The sequence below is a fragment of the Pteronotus mesoamericanus genome, unplaced genomic scaffold, assembly GCF_021234165.1.
Source record: "Pteronotus mesoamericanus isolate MK-2021 breed Mesoamerican mustached bat unplaced genomic scaffold, CSHL_Meso_final contig_26, whole genome shotgun sequence".
NCBI classification, from domain to species: domain Eukaryota; kingdom Metazoa; phylum Chordata; class Mammalia; order Chiroptera; family Mormoopidae; genus Pteronotus; species Pteronotus mesoamericanus.
This window is the reverse complement of record NW_026555109.1, coordinates 9,241,950-9,261,698: the sequence shown is the minus strand read 5'-3', so window position 1 is coordinate 9,261,698 and position 19,749 is coordinate 9,241,950.

The following is a 19,749-nucleotide window of genomic DNA, read 5'->3' as shown; positions in this document are numbered from 1 at the left end:
AGCAAGTCTTCATTTTGCCATGGGGTGGACTCCTCAGGGGAATTAGTTTCCTCATGAAATTGTACCCCAGTTCTTGTTGTGGTTTTTTTAAACAAATGCAAAAGTAAATCTAAGGTACTATCCACTGAAATAGAGCCTAGGGGATCACTGGAATGAATTCAGATTCCCTAGGTTCATTTTGAATAATCGGTTACAAAATTGAGATTTGTGGGCCTGGAAAAGTCCATTTTGTTCATTTCCATAACTTTAGGACAATCCATTTTGTTCATTATCCTGACTAAAAGCCCACTTTACCTGTGAGCTTAGTGGCTGAGCGGGAGCAATATATTTTCCTGAAAGATTCTCTACCTGGCTAGTTTTCCTTTCATGAATTGTATTGATTTATATTTTAATGAAACTTTGGCTGGTCTACTAAATGTAACATTCTCAGAGACAAGATGTTAATCTGTATTTAATGCGTGTATCATGAGGTTAAATCTGGCATGAAAGGCAATTGAGATTACTGCAGTTTTTGGTTCAGTGCTTTGCAAGAGAGAGCAGTAGCACAAATCTAATTTTACAAGGAAATTGCTGAAAGAATTGATGTAATAGAATGGATATAAGAGAAAAAGGTATTTAAAATCTGCATGCTCAGGTGGGTAATAAGCACTTAGAAATTATATCTGGCTACTGGAAAAGGTACATTTACTCAAAAGACACTACTGTTTTTTGATAACCATGAGTCAGGTTATTAACTTTGCCTCTTTCCAATTTTATTTTTTACTATTAAGGTGACTTTAAGCATATTTTTTTTTGAGTGATCCAAACAAAATGTATGTGAGCATGCATTAATGTGAAGTCTCTCACTCTCTCTGTAATATTTATGATATGTATGGCATGTATGTTATATATGACTTTATGGTATAATACACACATATCCAGAATGTTGCTAGAATGCTGGTGTTGGGCAAAATGGAAATTCAGTTATAGTCCATGAATACTTCTATGAAAAAGATGTTCCCTAGTGCTGGCAGAGAGAATGTGAATTGACATGCCATTTAATCACATATATATGTATGTATTTATTTAAAGGAAAATAAATGTAAATATACCATTTTGTTATGAAACTAATTAGAAAGGTAGTCCATTGATGTTTTTTGAATTTCCTTCTGCATTTTAAAATATGTTTTTAAGAAGGGAAAGAAAAACTAAAAGTAATTTCTAAATTATTTTTTAAATGCTGCCAAGTTTTGACCCCCGTTGCCAGAACGGTTGTAAAACTTGGTCTGCTGGTTAAGTGGAGAGGGACAGATCTGCAGCCTGTTCTGTCTTAGGGGAGCAGGTGACTGTGCTTATCCCATTGCCGTGACATGCCTGCACAGGGGCCTTGTTGCGGGGACTGAGATTCTAAACAAACAGCGCAGTGGACCTTGGCAATTGCAGGGTAACACACAGTGAAGGAGAGTCCCAAGCCCAGGTTCTTCTGATGGAGCTGGGAAACCTGGGATGGCCCATGGTGAAGAAGACAGTTCTGTGAATTTTCTGAGTGAACTGAAAAGCAAGAGAGAGAAGTCGATTAGATAGTATAGACATTTACTTAAGTATCTATTCTCTCTGAGCAGTCTGGAGTTTGCTGTGATCATTAATGTTACATTTGTATTTGTGATGTCAGAGTGGTGCAGCCATTGTGGAAAGCAGTGTGGAATTTCCTCAAAAAGCTAAAAATGGAACTGCCTTTTGATCCAGTGATTCCCCTGCTGGGACTATACCCTAAGAATCCCAAAACGCCAATTCAAAAGAACCTATGCACACCAATGTGCATAGCAGCACAGTTTACAATAGCCAAGTGTTAGAAGCAACCTAAATGTCCATCAGTAGATGATTGGATCAAAAAACTATGGTACCTTTACACAATGAAATACTACACAGCAGAAAGGAAAAAAGAACTACTATACTTCATGACAGCATGGATGGAACTAGAGAATATTTTGCTAAGCGAAATAAGCCAGGGGGTGAAGGACAAATACCATATGATCTCACCTATAGGCAGAACTTAACCAACAAAACAAAGATGCAAGGAAAATAAGACCAGCAACACTGAAAAAAAGAAAAAAAAAAAGAAACCAACAGAGACAATAGGGAAGGAGGGAGGAGTGGGCGGGGAAAAGGAAGGGAAAGGGCAAGTCAAGGAACATATAGCAAGGACTCATGGACAAAGCCAAAGTGGGGAGGGATTGAAGGAGGGAGAGGGGGAAGGGGGACAGGAGAAAGTTGTGGGGGGTAGGCGGAGACAAATGTATTTGAAAAAATAAATAAATTTTAAAAAGAAAAAATAGCATAAATTCTAAAAGAATTTTTTTTGAAAGATGTGCTATTTTATAGTATGTTAAAGAACATTGGAAAGACCTACAGAACATTAAGGATACAATGGATTCACTTTTTGGGGTGTCATTTCTCTTCTCTCCATCATCAAAGTTATTGATAAGACCCCTTTTAATAATGTTATTTCATTTTTCAGAGATAGTTGATTATAAGGAACTTTTATTCTTTTAGTTGGTGACTCTGACATTTTACACTACAAGAGAGCGAACACAGTGATTTTATTTTAGTGGATGACTTTCTTTAGGCCCTGAAGATAGAATTCTGTTTGAGGATTAGCGGTTCCTGGACACTATGAGTCCTGAATGCAGAGTTGCTGGTCATAGCCTGTCCCCAAAGTGAGTCATTTGAAAACGAAAAATGTCAAGCTGCCCAAGTCTCTTATAAGAGGAGTATAGCCCCATCATGACCACCTCATGGGATGCATTTTAAAGGTTAACCAGTGCTCAGTGCAGGTGGGCTCTGAAGAAGTATTGAAAGTGTGGCTTGTTTCAGGAACTGGGGATGACTTGAAAAACAATTGGGATATAACACTGCCAAAGGAGATGAAAGGAGCACCAGATGCTCTGTTCATGAGGGAAAGGATGGAGGTGGGCATGATTCAGGGTTGAGAACTGGCACTGAGTGAGCTTAGGTGTGGCCTTTGGCCTATGGTTTGAAAGGCACCAGGAAAAAGAGTTTATCCTCTCCACTCCCCATCCCTTTGCAGCAATTAGATTAGAGGCTCACTCTTTGGAGTTAAGAGGAACCAGGAGGACAAGTCTTACAGCTAGGCTGTCTTCATAACAAATACCACTGGTTATGAGACTAACAGCTATGGAAAGCTGGTGTTAACATGGGGAAGAGCTCAGACTAGGGTGCAGGAGGTAGAGTCCTGCTTAAGAAGATAGGCTCTGTGGGGGATTCCACAGCGTGTAGTGAGGTGGTGGGGGATTGAAATGTTCTAACAATCTTAGTGCTGAAATAAACTCTCTTGAAATATCTCCAAGAAGAAAGGATGCTGCATGTTTTGGGCGGAGTAGTGTCCCATGCAAATCCAGAGGTTAAAGTCCTAACCTCCAGTACTTCAGAATATGACCTTAACTGGAAATGCAGTCTTTGCAGATATAATTAGTTAAGATGAGGTCATATTGCAGTACATAAGCCCCTAATCCAATGTGATTAGTGTCCTTGATAAAAAAGGAGAAATTGGGACACAGAGACACACACATAGGGAGAAGCCCAGGTGAACATCAAGGAAGAGATGGTGGCAAAGCTTCTATAAGGGAAAGAACACCAATACTTACCAGGAAACCACCAGAAACTTGGGGAGAGGCATGGAACAGATTTCCATCACAGCCCTCAGGAGGAAGCAACCTGCTTTCGCACCACAGTATGTTTGAGGAAGCACTGTTTGAATTTCATATAGTCAGACATATATTAAATAAAAAGGTGTGTTGGATGGATGATTTAAAATCTGTTTTGATAAGTCAGTTGTTTAATAGTGGTAAATTCACTAAGTGTTTTGAGTAGTTTATTTTAGATTTGTTTATTTAATATATTGTACTTTTTTTATAGTTTATTATATATTGCATTGCAGCATCAAGCTTGGCCTTCAGCTGCTCCACCAGTTAAAATGCACAGCAGTCATTTTTAAGGGACGTACACAGAACATCATTTGTCTCCAAGAGAAACCTCACAAATGGGTCTCCAGGAACAACACGCCCAGGCATAGTTGGCTGTGCTGTGTAGTACATCCTCCTTCACTAACCTCATCACCGGGCCCAGAAACCTAAAAATGTAAAAATCCTAATGCCTCTTCAGGTCAGTTGAAACTAATTTGGGGGCAATATCCCCCTTTCTGTTGAACATGAACATCTTAATGGAAAATACTTTTTCTGTAAGACACGGTTATATAACACACTAAGAGCTCACTAATATTCACATCCATCTAAATAAGAACTTCATTGTCCTTTTTTTGATTAAACGATTTAAAGATCTTTTCTTCTTTTGTGAAGAAGAGGTAGGAATGGGAGGAAGAAGAGGAAATCTGACTTTTTTCAGTTTGAGAGGACAAGAAGCATCAGGATCTGGGGAGATTCAAGCCATCTCTTTGCGGGGTTTGAAATGAGAGAATGTTGTCATAACTCGCCTTGACACACAGTCAAATAAAGCCAGAGCCCACCTTCTGCTTGCAGCTACCTTGCTGAAATGTCCTGCAGGCCAGAGGGATACTAAGGAAAACTGTCTGGGTGCCAGCTAGTCAACTGCATGGATTGTGATTTTGATCTGAGAAGAGATGAAGTTTAAAGAGGGCAAAGGTTAAAATCCTTCTGGTTACCTAGGTTTTCCTTAAGTCTAGATTAAGGTAAAGATGTAATGAAGACAAGAAATGAACCTCCTATATAATTCCACAAAGAAAAAGATGGCAGAGATCTGAATGGTGATGCCTGCACAAAGGAAACTGCTAACTTTGTTCTCTTTTGCTGACAATGCCTTCGTATCAACGGTATGCTAGTTGTTACAGTTACCTGGTTCATGTTAAAATATCAGCGAGGAAGTATCTGGAGCATTATAGTCACTAGGGTGTCTTTCATCAGATAGGTGAACGTAGTTGTTAGGAAGTAGTTTGTCTTAATCCATTTAGGCTGCTCTAACAAAATACCACAGACTAGGTGGCTTATAAACAGCAGAAATTTATTTCTCACATTTCTGAAGGCTGGAAGTCCAAGATCAAGGTGCCCACAGATTCTGTGTCTGGTGAGAATTCACTTCCTGAATCATAAACTGTTTTCTGTATGTGTCCTTACCTGGTAGAAAGGGCAAGGTGGGGGGGTCGTCTCTGGGGTCTTCCTCATAATAGCACTAAACCTATTCATGAGGGCTCCACCCTCATGACTTAATCTACCCCAAAAGGCTACACCTCCTAATACATTCACATTGCAGATTAAGATTTCTGCATATAAACTTTGGTGGGGGTGGGGGAGTGAACACAAACATTCAGTTTATAACATAGCTAAAAAGAGAAGACAAAAATATTTAAATTTGCTTGTGCATATCATGTTCTCCCCACTCGATTTGGGGGATGATGATAGAAAAGGCATTTGCAGGGTGGATGGAGCCTAAAGCAGTTGCAATCAGGGAAGTGAATGACTTTTGAAATGAGGCAAGGTGGTGCTATGTATATCCTGGAAAAGGGCTTTGGAACAGCAACCCAGTGCTCTGCTCAATGCTGAGAAGTAAAATATTAAAAAAAAAAAAAAAAAAAAAAACAGTTCTTGTGCCCTAGCTGGTATGGCTCAGTGGACTGAGTGTTGGCCTGTGAACCAAAGGGTCACGGGTTCAAGTCCCAGTCTAAGGCACGTGCCTGGGCTATAGGCCAGGTCCCCAGCAGGGGGCGCACAAGAGGCAACCACACATTGATGTTTCTCTCCCTCTTTTCCTCCCTCCCTTTCCCTCTTTCTAAAAATAAATAAATACAGTCTAAAAACAAACAAACAAACAAACAAACAAAACCCCCAAACCAGTTCTTGTTCAATGATAGGTGGGGTAAAATCCCCAGGACTTTCTTTCCTTATGCAAATATTATAAAGGAACAAATAGCAAAATAGCTTTATTACCCTACATTTAATTTTTTTAATCCTCACTCAATGATACTTTTTTTTTATTATTGATTTTAGAGAGAAAGGAAGGGAGAATTGTCCATGTGAGAGAGAAACATCAATCAGTTGTCTTCTGCACATGTTCCAACCAGGGATTGAACCCACAGCTTTTTGGTGTATGGGACAATGCTCCAACCAACTGGGCCACCAGGCCAGGGCTATTACCTTACATTTAATAGCCCTTCTTAGTCGGCAGTTTGTCAAAGTTTATTTCTCTTTTTGTTTTTGTGATTTAAATCACTTTCTTCCGTTAATTGCTTGTACATGTTTTCTATTATTTTGTTCTGAGTTTGCCCCTCCTTACCTAGAATGGAGATGTTTTCCCCAAGCCTGAATTTCTGTTTATATCCACCTGAAAAACTGTCTTAGTCAGGGCTCCATGCCCAGCTCTGTCTAATCTACACCTCCGTTCAAGCTGGGGGCAGTTTCTGAGCCTTGCCTGGTTTTCTGGATCTTTCTTCCTTCCCTGATTGCTGTTGGCTGAGGATCTGCAAGGGTGAATCTACTTGACTAGTCCAAGAGTGAGTTGTGCAGAGGGAAAAGGAGGCTCACAGAATTTTGGTATTGACACTTTAACTCTTTGGAACCTCGGCTGATATGTTTGTTCTCTTTGGTCCCTCTGTCTTTCCAACCACAGAGAAGCCTTAATAATAGTATTATAAGATAATAGTAATAAAAGAGAGTTCAGTAAGTAGAATTCATGAACAATCTGGAGTAAAAGATACAGGCTGAGAGGAAGGAGAGGTTATTCTCTGTTTAAATATGAGGGGACAGGAGACTAGGGATGACCAAAGTGTTGTGAGTTATTAAAAAGTGTTGAAGAAGCTCAAACCGAAGGCATTCATAAACAGGTGGCAAAGTGCAGAGACCCAGAACATATGCAAAGAGACATTTATAATTACATTGGATTGTTACTTCACTGTGCTGGCCCGAATCTTAAGGGGAAAAAGAGTCCCCAAGACTTTTTCTTAGCCCTTTAATAATTAGAGGCTTGTAAGATTGTAGAAACTTGCCTTCTCTGACAGCATTCAATTTATAAATTTCAGTGCTGGAGAAATTTTCCTTAATGATTTTTCTCAGTCTTTTAGAAACAGCAGTGAGGATCACATGTTAACATTTGTCTTTAAAATAAAATTGAGTATGTAGGTGTTAGAATCAAGATGCTGGTGTACATGTATGATTTAGTATTTATTTTTCATGAAATAAGGGGGGAAGAAGATTGAAGGGGTTGAATAAAGGAAAATTTATGCCTTCTATTATGGTAATGGTATAGTTTATCTTTCAGAGTTCATTTTTTGAAAACATTGTATTTTAAAATAATTACTCCTTTTATTCAATATGGTAGAATGAATAATAGTCCCTGAAGACATCTGGGTACTAACTCCTGGAACCTGTGAGTATTGCCTTGCATAGAGTAAAAACGGAGCTTGCAGATGTGATTACATCAGGGTCTTGAGACAGACAATTACCCTGGATTATCCAGGTGAGCCCTAAATGTCTCCCATATAAAAGGAAGGTAGATGTTGATTTGACTACAGAAGAGAAGACAACATAACAATACAGGTCGAAGCTGGAATGATGCACTTTGAAGACAGAGGATGGGCCACACACCAAGGAGTGCAGCAGCTACTGGAAACTGACAAGACAAGGGAACAGATTCTCCCTGCACAGCCTTCTGAGGACCCACTCTGCCGACCCCTTGACCTTAGCCCACTGAAACAAATTTCAGACTTCTGGACTCCAGAACCTGCAGAGAATATATTTGTGTTATTTTAGACCACTAAGTTTGTGGTAATTGGTGATAGTAGCAATGGGAAACTAAGAAACCTAGATTCACTTATTTTTAACATGTTGCCCCATATGCTTTCCTATTCTGTCATGTATTTTTTATACTTTATTGTTGTTGTTGTTGTTGTTATTAGGAATCATTTGAACGTAGTAAACCAGGACATTTTCTATTCTAAAAGAGGAAATAACAAGAAGTATTAACCAGGGCTGTTCCAGGAAAACCAGAACTTTTATTCTAACAATACTATTCTTATTTTTCTACTGCTGTGGCCAGAGGAAACTTTGTCTCAGCTATGTAAACCTGTGCTCTCAGAAATTCTGCTAGCCCTCTGCTTTATCCGTCTTCTCCTAGACTCTGTACAAGCATGTAGTAGGTAGGTAGATAGTCCATGAACACATTCAGGACTTCGCCAGGCCCCCATCTCTGGCCTGATCCTGGGTCTCTGTCATTTTGGGATTCTAATTGCCTGGACAAGCTAGCTCTTTCTCACTGCAGGCCTTCACGCACACCTTAATACCTGCCCCTCCACTTACCTGGCCAACTTCTACTCACTCATCAAGCCCTTTAACCTATTCTTCATCTCCCCAGGGAAAGCCTTCTTCCTCTGTACTCTCAAGTTTTCACCACCACCATCGCCCTCACACTAGAGTTCTGTTTTATGCATTCATATCACCTTGTGCTTGTGTGTGTGTATAACACTTATCACAACTATAATTAATAATTTGTGTATGAAGCATGCTGGTGAGATAAAAAAATTAAAAAATATGCATAGCTCTACAAATCTGGGAGTAGGAAGCAGGTCACTGTGAAGTAGATTTTCCTAATTATGGAAAAACGTCATTGGATTTCCTCCTCTGAGCCATATGGAGGTGACAAAAGTAACTCCAGATTAGGTAAGCAATAAGCAAGGGGCAGCCAAATCACTGAATCACATTTTCATATTTTTTCCCTATGTTAACAAGGCTGTTCTTCCATTTGAAATCTATAATGCTGGAGGAAAAGCAGAGCTGGTCCTAAGGAGCACTGTGTCCTTTGGGAGGGAAGGAACTCAGACCCCTACAACAGCCCCTCCCACCATCAAAATGCAGGACATTGAAAGGATAGCAGAGTGTCCCAGATGGGTTCTCCTGGCAGGAAAGAACCCAGGTCCAGTGAGGAGGGGACACACTGAACTAGCCTGATTGTAAAGATTTGCAGCAATCATTTTTCCTGAAGCTGGAACAACATCTGTGGCCAACTAACTGGATCCGGGCTGGTGCTTTGGTGAACAATTACTAAGTGTGAATGGGAAATAAGACAGATATGCTCAGCCCTGGAGTGTAAGACTCATCACCTGGGAGGGGAGACAATGCTGGGCTTGGGGATGCTTGTGTGTCTGATTAGAATTGTAAGCTCTGCAATGCATCTGAAACCCCATCCAAGGAAAGTATTTCAATAGATTTGACCACATACCTGTGACTATTGATTTTAATGTCTGCTTCCCCAGTGGACTAAAGTGTCTAGAGGGCAGTGGCTATCCTTACTTATCTGAGGCGGCTCCTGTGTCCTAGCACTGCCTAGCGTGATGCTTTTGTTTAATGAATTGGTGAAATGACATCAAATTAAGCATGTCCATTCAAAATCTCAATGTCTCTTCAAGAACAAACCTTACTAATGCCATTCAGTTCAGTAAATATGTAGGAAATCCATCTATCATCTCTCTCTCTCTCTCTCTATCTATATCTAGCCACCCTACCTACCCATCAATCTAGTCTATCTATCTCTCTATCCATCCATCTTTTCATCTGTCATCTATTTTCTGTATATATGTGTGTGTGTGTGTATGTGTATGTATGGAAAAGTACATACATGTGTAATATATATATTATTATATATTATATATATATATAATATATATACACCAATATATATTGGTATTTCCAGTATTACTTTGAAACTTAACATATTATATTTAACTGTTTTTCTTCTATTTGACCTACCAGTTCTTTGGTGGGACTATACTACTTTTATTTTTTTTAAGTCACCCTGCTTTACAACATTTTCAAGTAAGAAAACTTCTCTTTTAATATAAAGATTAAAAGCCCAGACCTCCTCTCCTTTCCTCATGACAGTAGCTGCATTCTCAGTGTTCTTTAAGAAAATAGATTTCATTGAGTTCATCGTTTGGGAACCACTGCTATATTGGATTCCACAGGAATAGCCTGTAAAATTCTCTGCCCTGGACTGGCCTCCACATGAGAAGACTTGGCATCATCTTCCACTAAGTAATGTTGGGTGCTTGGGAAACTCTACCTCCATCCTTTTTATTCTATAACTAGTAAAAAAAATCCTTAGCACGAATTCACTCTCAGTGGTAAACACCTGCAGTGCCATTCTGGCATAAGAGTCAGTAGTGTTGTGGGCACAGGATGACCTTATTGCCATGAACAAAATAGTGAAGCTCCTAGGAAAGAAGAAATAGGTTGAGAAAGGAAACTTGGAGGTGCCAGAGAGAGAGCTCACCAAGTTCACAGTTATGTCCAGGGTGAGTGCTATTCCTCCTACTCCAATGCTTTATAACTGGCCCACAGTGGAAATTTTCAATAGCAAATAGCCTGTTCAATAAATGCATTTTGTAAACATGAAATTGAATTTACCAAAAGGTTTTTTGTTTTTTTTTTTTTTTTACTTGTACGCAGCTTTACACAATAGTTCCATCTGGGTAAAACCACATTTTCTGGGGGTGGTAGTGAATTTCTTCTACATTATTCCCAGGAAAGCCTGTGAAATCACCAATTTCCATTTTGACCAGAAAAATTAAACTTCATGAAGTGATGGGAAGAAGGGGTTTGTCCATAATGAATTTATAGCAGTTTTGGCATGTATATTTAATTTTTAATACCCTGAATTGACTTTTTTAGCCAGAGAGTGCTTACTGGAAAAGACAGAGCCCTGTGTTTATTAATTATCTAAAGTTCATGTTCTACCCCTACAATAGCATTTCATTCTCCAGGTCTACCTTTAGGAAATGACAGCCTTTGTCTGAGAGGTAGGCTTCATTCTTTTTAATAGAGCAAGAGGCACATCAGATGTGGGAAAGACCATGAGGATACATGACCTCTTCCAGGGGGAAACCTCAAATCAAAAAAAAAAAAAAAATCTTAAAGTTCTAGTTGCAGGTGGAACTGTGAAGACAAGGTACTGTCCTTGACTCTGATTTGCACTATATATAGGTAAAGAGATTTCTTTGGAGTCTTGGTAATTCCAACCAATTCTTTTAGACTTAATTTGTTTTCCCAATGACAGAAAAATATTCATATCTATATCCAAACTCATAAATTAAATGCATAAATTTTTTGAAGCCCAAGAAAAGTGCTCCATGATAATAGCCATGCCTACAAATCTGGAAAAGCCAAAAATCTCTTTACTATGTTAAAGGCAAATGTTTTGTGTTGTTGGAGGCAAGAGTTTTGGTTCTCTTTCTTCCTGTTGATCTTTGACTCACACACAACATCCCCCAAATTATCGGGAATCTATATTAATATATGAGCAAGCAGGGACCTTGGCACCAAACTGGAGTTCCGGCCTAGTGTACCCTTTTTAGCCTGAGGAGACTAAAAGGTACTAAACAGAGAATAACACAGTCCCAGTCCTCCCATGTCTGCCAAAGTAGCAGGAGTTATTTCCCAGCGGGGTGACCATGTACTAGGCCAACTTATCCTCAAGGACTCACTTCTGATCTGAAATCAGCTATCCCTAAGCTGACCAGTGGCTACAAGAGGGCTTGACTGTAGAACTCTGACCCAGGGAGTAACTGTGCAACATGACCTTAGCTCAAGGATTGTGAATGGAGACTCACTGAGAGGGCCTGGAGAGTTGCGTAAGATGCAAGAAATATATAGAAATACAGAAAGAGCCTCAGGTAAAATGACTCCTGGTTATGTGGCTATGGGATCTCTTTCCTGCAAAAAATATATATATTTTTTTAACATTTCAGCATGTTCTATTGATCTATTGTTGCATACCAATATATTTCAAAGTTTAGTGATTGAAATTAATATGATTTCTGAAAATTCTCTGAGCCAAGGATTTGGGCAGAGCTCAGAAATTCTCTCATGTGTAGTAAGCTAGGCTCATTTATTGCTGCATTTGTTTGACTGTTGGAGTGAGCTAGAAAGTCCAAACAGCTTTTGCTCATGCCTCTGCTCCTTGGTGCCCTGTTTTTCTCCATGTGGCTAACTTGGGCTTCTCACTTCTTGTTGGTTTGGGCTTAGTCAGAGTTCTTGCATGGAGGTTGGCTTCCAAAAAGCGGGATGGAAAAGGGTTAAAGACAAGGCTTTGAACAGGCACAACATCACTTCTGTCACATTTTGTTGCTCAAAAGCAAGGTGCAAAGCCCCTCAAAATCCAAGGAAGAGGAAAAAAAGTCCTATTTTTGGACATGAACTGTAATAGCATGTGCTCACAGAGAGGTAAAGAAATTGATGGTGGCCATCCTGAGCAACTGCCTGCCTGCTATGAACTGAATGTTTGTGCCCCACCCCCGCACATTTATATATTAAATCCCTAAACCCCAATGTGATAGTATTTGGAGATTGGGCCTTTGGGAGGCAAGTTAGGGTTAGATTAGGTTATGAGAGTGAGGTTCTTATAGAAAGAGAGTCAAAAATCTCTCTCTGCAATGTGTGGTTACTGCAAGAGAGCAGATGCCTGCAAACCAGAAAATGAATTCTCCAGATACTAAATTTGTTAGCACCTTGATCTTTGACTTCCAGCCTTCAGAACTGTGGGAAATAAATGTTTGTTGCCTAAGCTGCTGAGTCTATGGTATTTTGTTATAGCAGCCCAAATGGACTAAGACACCACTAGCACAGTGTGTATTTTTGCAGTAATAAATCTTATCACCCAACTTAAACTGAACAAATTTTTATTATTTGCAAACTGACAGAGTCTATATAACCCGTCAGCTTTCTAAGGTGGCAATCCTTCCTTTATCACAAACTGTTGTTAATACATGCAAGGATTTGGGGAAGGGAATGAAATACACAAACATTACTGGCCAGAGGAAGGTTATGCTCTAATTGCGGATGCTGAGTACAAAGGCTTAAAACTAACATGAACTAGCTTTTGAGACAAGGAAGCCTAAAAGTAGAGAAGGATGCAAAAGGTGAGTATATTCTGAGAAGAAATTAAACAGATAACTGGTGAAAGTTTTCCAGCAGAAAGCTAGGAGGATATGACAATGTTTCTCTTGTATGTATTAGGGAAAGCTCTTTTTGAACTTTTGAAGAGATTAAGTTATTTAACAGAGTGGGGAGCCAGGACTGATTTCTTTTGAGGCTGACAGTACAAGTTTTGTAGACAAAAACAATGGCGGGGGGAGAAGGATCGAATGTGGAAGGTGAGGGTGAGTAGGGCAGGTGACAGTAATGGGGAGGGGAATGGGGACAACTCTAATTAAACAATAAAAAAAAGTTTCAAGGATTCAACCAGTCACTCAGTCATCCTTGCACGCAACCAAGGCATGAAGTACCCTCTGTGGCCAGACACTATTCTCAGCAGAGGGGACTCAGAGTGAATACTACAAGGCAGAGAAGAGGGTCTATTCTTATAGAAGCTGCCTTCAAAGTTCAGAAGGAGGGCGCTTTCCTCTGAGTTGGGGATCTGGCCCAATCAACGAAAATGCCATGGACTTCCTCTGCATACTCCTTCCCTCCCATTTCCTGCAGCCTTCCTAGACAGACAACACATCGTGCACACAGGGCCTGTACCAGGGACAGAGAAAGACAGCTCTGATAACACTCCCCCAGATCCTTCCCCTCTCACTCTGGAGTCACTTATCACTAGCTACTTCCAGACTGCTTCCAGCTGAAATGCTTGGAGTCTCTCAGCAGGTAAGTTATTCTGGCTTCCCTGGTGGGTGAGAGATTTTGGTGTACTTTGTTTTTGTTTGGAAGACCAAATACCGTCTGGTGGCCATATGTAGCCACCCTGGCTTCCCATAAGCCACCATAATGACAAGGCAAGGCTCACAATATCATTTTAGTTTTCCATAGATGATTTCATTTGAATTTGAGCTATGTTTAATTCATCATGTAAAGGAGATGAGACTCTTAAGTCAGTTAATCTACTATTACATTTTTCTGCCATTCATATACCCAGGGAGAGTCTTTTCTGCTCCTGAACCTTTCAACACCTCCCTCTATCCCTGAAGCCCTAAATTGGGGATAGGACTTTGGTCCCTCCATCCTTTCCAGCAATCATTTTTGCTCCTATGCAAACATAGACAATTTTGTCATTCCAAATACAGGTGCTTTCAAGGAGGCTGGTAACCAGTCTATCTCATTCTTTTCTATAACTGTTTTTACTGGTAGCAGCAATAATAAGATAAGCCCACTATTTTTTGATGCAGGAATATTGTTTTCTTCTTGATAAAAACAACTCAACTTTGGCCTTGTAGTTTACTCACTGGGGAGCATGATTATTTTTTTTTATTGCCTTGTAAAGTAGCTTGCCTGTCACATTATAGCTTAATTAGAAACACAAAATAGTAAATAACTTAGAGTAGGAATATTCCATTTACAAAGGGAGGTGAAGAAAACACGGCCTAGATGAGGCCCTCTGGTATCACTCACGGGTTCTAGAACACTATGCTTTAAATAGTATCTGGTGCCAGGGATGCCTTAGAAACTTTTCTGAGGTTGTTTCTCTTCTCCCCAATAAAAACAACTCGAATGGTTTTGTTTTCCTGTAAGCAGGTTGAAAATTTCTTGTCATTAAATTTATTCAACAGAAAAGACCTTACTGTCTTGGTATCTCCATTGTCTTATCTCTAAAATGGATGATAACAGTTCCTACATCATGAGGATACTGAAAGTACTTACATAAGATCATCTACATAAAATGCTTATCATAGGTCCTGGCACAGAGTCAAGACTGAATAAATGACAAGAATAAAGAAAACCCCGTGCTTTCTTACAAACTCTGAGCTTTTGAAACAAGTAGAATCAATGCCCTTTCTTGAAAGGATGAGATTGGCCACGTAAAGGGCCAAGCTCTGGGGAAAGGTAGAAATAAACTGGGGTGGGACAGCACACCATTTGCACTGTCTCCCTGTGATGGTTAACTTGATAATGTCTGCTTGGCTAGGCTGTGGTACCCAGTTGTTTGCTCAAACACTAGCCTAGATGTGGCTGTGAAGCTATTTTTACATGTGATTAGCATTTATAATCAGTTGACTTAAAGTCAAGCAGGTTATTGCCTTAATCTTAAACTCCAATCAGATAAAGAGACAACACTGAGGTTTCCCAGAGAAGGAATTTTGCCTTCTTCAGGCATAAGAATCCTGTCTGACTTCCCAGCCTGCTGGCCTGCCCTGTAGATTGTAGACTTGCCAGCTCTCATGATCGCATCAGCTGATTCTTTAAAATAACTCTCTCTCTATATATAGACACTTGTCCCATTGGTTCTGTTTTTCTGGAGAACTCTGAGTAACACACTACTCTCTTGCTTTGAACTTATTTTTAATCATATCCCATGTAGCATTTTTATAAGGGAAGATATTGGATTTCAGGGTACAGATGGATGTAAGGCAAACTTGAATGTTTCTTTTTTCAATCCCTGAGTGGTGTGGTCATGGAGATGGCCCTACACAGATACAGTTTGGGAGTCCCTGGGAGTGTAAGGGTCTGGTATTACCTTGTGGCTTCTGGCCGGGCAAGTGTTAACTAGACTCCAATTCCTAAAGTTGCAATTGGCTCCCAAATAGTGTCAGTTGTCAAAATGTAAAATGCTGTTTAGTTATAATCTGGACCTATTGTATATCATCAGGAAATCATTAAGTTGTTAGAGTGGAATATGTGATTTTGTCTACATAAGCATTTAATCTTTTGAAGTGTGGGGGAGGTTTGGGGGTATGTCAGGCAGCTATTAATATCTGAGTAATGGAGGAAGGAGAAATTCAGCCATAACTAACTATGTAATCCTAACTTTTCTGGGCCTTATTCCATCTTAGAAATCAGAAAGTTGGAAGTAAATAATCTTTTAAATTCATTCTCAAGTTCCACAGAATGAAAAATCCCCTGGGATACTGTACTGCCCGGTCCAGCTGCTGCCACTTGCCCTTTGCAGCCAGGAGCAGTTCCTTTCCCTGTGGGCTTTGACTTACATGACCAGTTGTGCTGAGCACAGAAGGTGGTTCCAGCCTGGTTGATGCCTCTGCTTGGGCTGAGGAGTAGCAGAGGTGGATTGCCCAGAAATGGTTAGTCCACCAGAGATGAGGTGAGAAACCACCTCAAGGCTGGGACTCAGGAAACTGCCAAGAAGTTAGACATGGTAAAACAGAAATAGAAGGACAGCTATGTGCAAGGGGAACACAGATTTTTATACATTAAAGGTCAACATTAGACCCAATTTATGAGCTAGACCTTTATCTTATGCAAATTGTTGACTCATGCTGTTGTGCTGGAATTCTGTGGCAACGCACTTCCTTCAACTGAGTGGCTGTTTGGGTTGGGCACTTCACATGCGTTATCTTGTTTAATCTTTAAAACACTTATGATGGTATTATTTTCCTAATTTTTACAAGGGACTCAGATGGTTAGATAGCTTTCCCAGAATATTTAAACTGAAAAGTGGTAGAGCTAAGAGTCTTACTGTGGTCCTTCTGGCTCCAAAACCCACAGACAATCCATTATATCCTTGTGTTTCGAATGACTGAATAAAGAGTGAATAAATGAATGCATATTTTGACTGGCATGTTTAATAATTGATAACAATAAATTATCTTACCCTTTGCATAATTCATTTAGAAATAATTTTCAAAACCATATGTTTAAGGATGGGGTTGTACATTTACCCAATGTGGGCATTTGGTATTGCAGGCTACCTGAAAGCAGGTAGAATACACAACAAAGTCTAGCTTTTTTAATTTGAGAATCTGGTCAAGTAGAGCTTGGGGAGCTGACAAAGAGTGGAAACATGGTGGTTTTTTAGACCTCGCCGTGCCACCCATACTTACTCTAAATTCTTTTCTCTTTTATCAGCCAGGAAATTGATGGCAAAAATCTCTCTCTTCAACACTGAACTGACACACTGAATAGGTGAGCTAAGTCCCATCAACTTGCATCATTTACTTTATCTCATAGTTAGTCATGCATGTTTATTTTATGAAGAGTTTTTGAAGAATGAATTCATGACCACAGGGCCTGACTCAGGAGTAAAGAATACAGACAGTGGCCCAAGTGCTGCAATCAGAGGAGTCTCTTATCTGGGACATTGGGAACAAGAAAAACACTACCCTCGCCCCATCTACCCCACCACAAACACACAAGCACACACACACTCTTCTTCTACCAAGGATGCCTCTCTCTGAGAAACAGAGTTGGGACATATTCTCTAGAAAGTCATTGCTGAATTAACCATTTTACCCAAAACAACAGAATTGTTTGGAGTGAGTTGGGTACCTTCCATTTCAACCCTTATGTTAGCATGAATTGTCTGATCAAATTATATAATTCAATCACACAGAGAAAGGCCCCAATGGACTAGCTTCAGTGTTGTGGGTAGGGCAGAAGAACTGGGATCCTTGATGGCAGCATGGGAGGCATAGGCCTGGATCCAGTGCCGGGCTCAGGAGATGGGTAAGGTCAAACCAGAGGGTGAACAGGTCCTTCTGGTTTTCCAAATAGGAAATGTACGTGTTCAACATTCTGGATATTTGGGGGGTGGTGCATAACTGGTAAACTATTTAAAAAATTTGAACTTGTTGATTAGAAGCAGGAATGCTTTAGTAATCCCAGTTTTGAAGAATTTCAATAAAAATAATTTAGCTTTAAAAAAAGGTACAGATAAACATTTTCTAAATGAAATATGGATTAGACATAATGTAGAAATGGCAAATTCACACCTCCTCTTTCCCCTTCTCTTTGGTTTGTCTGCAGTATGGTGTGGTCAGAGGAAGCCCAAGAAAGATATCTTGGGTCTTGAATTCCCCCCATATACTTGCTGAGTGGTCTCAAGAAAGTTGTTTCAGTTCTCTGAGCCTCAATGTCTTCATCTATCATATGAGGAGACTGGATTGAATGAGATCTTCATTTTTTTCTATATCTAAAATTCTGTGATTCTTCCTTGTTTGTTTGTTTGCTTTTCCTCTGCTCCTATTTCTATCAGGACAGAGGGAGGGAAAGGCAGAGAGAGAGAGAACAAACAACAAAAAGGAGACAAATATTTAATAACCATCAACAAAACACCAAATTTGAAGACTTAGTATTTTATTAAATCCAAATAATAAATGTAGGAAATACATAATATTATTGTCACCTTTTTTACAGGTGTGGACTCAGAGGTTAAAATTTGTCCAAGGTTACAGAATTAGTACGTGGTCAGGCTAATCATTCAAACCCAAGTCTGATAGATTTGGGAATGTATTTTTTTTTCTACATATATTTTCCCACCATGTTGTACTGTGTTTCAGGATGGGTAGAAAAAGAAGAGGATATAATGAATTAGGGGAAGGGGAGAAGAGATGTAAGCTGCTGAAGGGTCAGAGGAGAAGCATATGTTGTAGTTGAATTATGAGATTGATACCTGGACACAGTGGTCTTAACCCTCTTCACACCTACTGCCCCGGAGGCCACAACATGTCCCGCATGGGCTCATCCAGTGATGGTTCTTAACAGAGAGAGGCAAGCACTCTGGGACTAGTGGGATTCACTGGGAGACTCTTGGCACCTCTGATATCCTCACTGGAAACAGTTCAGTGACATAGCGAGTGAGACAGGCCAGTTGAAGTAGTAGGAAAGGAGCAAAGACAGGTGTTTATCTTTCTACTCCTCTCTGGCATGTCCCTAAAATCAAAATTGTAAGAACTATTCTAAGAAGCCAAACTTTGTGTTATAAGGTTTTGAATCCACCAATCAAGTGCAAATTGTATTTTTATCATTTCATTCTGTGATCTTTCGTGGAAATGTGTGCATTCAACACTGGATATTTGGGAGGGGGGTGTAAAATTGGTCAACTATTTTAAAAATTTGAACCAGGTTCCCTCAGTTTAAGTAGATTAGTCCCCTTGGTGGGGCATTTCTAACAGGGCTATAAAATTTCTGCAGGAAGTGGCATCAGTGAATCAGGGCTTGGCGCTTATCCTCTGAGTCAATAAGAAGCTGATTTTCCAGTAGGTCAGGGGACAAGTATTGGAGGTGGAATCTTTTAAGTAAGTAGTAAACCTGACCACAAACTCTCAAGGCATCTTCTCTTTGAGCAAGGAGATTAATACTAATGTGTTTCCCCTGTCCTAATTTGGGTCATTATATTTTTAATTATCTCTCAATTATTCCTATAGTTTCAACAAGATACACCATCACCCACTTCCTGTCTTTAATTGGAAAGCATCGATGTGCACTGTGGCCATGCCACTAGGAAAAAAGTCTCTGGGTCCTCTCCAAATGTGGCCCTACCCTCTTCTTCATTCCAGCCTGCAGTCAATTACATTTTCACCTGATGGCACCCACTTGACTCTTCAATAAAGAAAGGCAAATGTCAGTGTTTGGTCTCCTTCATGAACCTATATGTGCCTTTGGTGCTTCTTAAAGGGTGGATGGCTGCATCTCTGATCAAATGTGCTTCCCCTGCTGAGATCCAGGTTTGAGCAAGGTAGTCCCAGAATTGTATTCTAGGGCCAGAAACGGGTCACTGCCCTTGAAACCCCATTCCGTGCTTGAGTTCAGGCCTTCCTACTCTTCATATGTCCCTCTGAAATACTGCACCCCTGAAAAAGGGGAGAGCTTCTGCTATTCGTTCATAGGACTAGTTGAGGCAGAGAGAGGCTCCTGGGAGTAAGGAGGTGATCGTTGAAGAGCAGGCATTCTGGGAAGGGAAAGAGTGAAGAAGAGAGAAGAAAGGCTCCAGGACAAACTGCACCCACATCATTCATTGTGTCTAAAGTCAGGCACATCTTGCTGCATGGAGATGTCGGATTTATGT